At 42.0% G+C, this 1,451-nt stretch overlaps 1 non-coding gene across 1 annotated transcript; it reads left to right on the top strand.

Annotated features, from left to right (window-relative positions):
- The first annotated feature begins 367 nt into the window (after positions 1–367).
- On the top strand, positions 368–440 carry trnar-acg (transfer RNA arginine (anticodon ACG)). Its single transcript has one exon. It is a non-coding gene; the product is annotated as a tRNA-Arg (tRNA).
- Positions 441–1,451: the final 1,011 nt, after the last annotated feature.

Raw genomic sequence — 1,451 nt, 5'->3', positions numbered from 1 at the left:
CTTTTGCTCGGTTCACAGTTTTCACTTTCCTGCATATTCGCAAAAGTCGCTACTGTACTCGAAACCTCTGAATATTAACTGGTATATACAATGTGCTGATTAGTCTCACGTTCCCGTCAGTGATGCTGAAGAAGTGGATTCGAAATTCATCACATCACATTCCATTAAATGACTAAGCAGACAGTGTGTGAATGGAAACTTCATGAGGACATATGTGTTTTTTTTTTGGAAAATTCGTTGCTTTAAAAGGTGATGAAGATTAGACTGAAGCAGTGACAGTGATTATCTTTATTGCTTGTTCAACTGGTGAACATGACTGCTATTAACCGTGTCCGTATTAACATCACGGCTCTGGAGGCTGCGCATCGGGCCAGTAGCGCAATGGCTAACGCGCCTGAGTACGAATCAGGAGACTGTAGGTTCGAATCCTACCTGGCTCGCAGGCAGGGTAGATTTTAATCCCGCTTAAAAACTGATTTTTCAAAACCCGAAATAAGGTGTGAGCTCCTCATCTGCAGGAACGAGAATGCCTTCATTAAATGTACCTGAGAACATGAGAGTCAATGTCCCAGCGTCATCACAGGAGGGAAGCCGAATAGTCGCGCAGGTGACTTATGGGCACCTTTCCATTCCATAAAGCCACCGATCGAATAACTGTTGCTCGCAGTGATTCTCTGCTTTGAGCATTTTTCGAAACTCTTTGGCCAGTGGAATCAGAGAAGAATGAAGGGTTAACTGTCCAACTGATCTTTATAGAGTGTGAGTTGTAGAGTCTCCTACCTGCTGACTGATAAAGTTTTCCTACCAGTCTTTTCAAAGCTTTCTGCATCTTATCTGAAATCTACAAACCCTGGTGATCGATCAAGAGCAAATGTTTCCTTCAATCTGTAATTCCTTGCTCCTCATTATTTCGTACACGTCAATCATGTCTCCTCACAATCAGATCTGCTCTGAGAAAAACAACATTTTGAAAGTCTTGTGTTCACTGAAATTTCTTGTCTGTTTTTAACAGTTCGGTGAATGGAATAGTCCCACTGCTAACATTCAGCACAAACTTTCAGCAAAAACCACACAATGCGGAGAACCTTAGTACTGCTCTTTTCGTCAACAATGTGTAAAAGTCCCATGTAACTTTCGATTTCGCATCCCGTGGGGCTATTTGTCCGTGTTCAACGACGTGTCCCAGGAAGGTCACTTTGGCTTTGGCAGATTCAATTTCAGCTAGGTTTACAAACCAGTTTGACTTCCGAATTCGATCAAAAAAGCCCGATAAATGCTGTTAATATTCAATCCACGAGAGTCTTAAAGTCACCAGGCACAATATACACCAATCAGTTGCGTATTCGGCAATTACCTTGTCAGTTAACCTCTGAAATGTGGCTGAAGTGTTTTTCGTACAAACGGCAATACTTTAAATTTCTGCAGGCCAGTTGGCGTTATAAAATTGCCTT

Source organism: Chiloscyllium plagiosum, unplaced genomic scaffold (assembly GCF_037043375.1).
Source record: "Chiloscyllium plagiosum isolate Xiang-an unplaced genomic scaffold, Cpla_swu_hap1 HiC_scaffold_39, whole genome shotgun sequence".
In the NCBI taxonomy this organism is placed as follows: Eukaryota; Metazoa; Chordata; class Chondrichthyes; order Orectolobiformes; family Hemiscylliidae; genus Chiloscyllium; species Chiloscyllium plagiosum.
The sequence above is the reverse complement of the archived record's forward strand: the minus strand, read 5'-3'. Positions and strand labels throughout refer to the sequence as shown.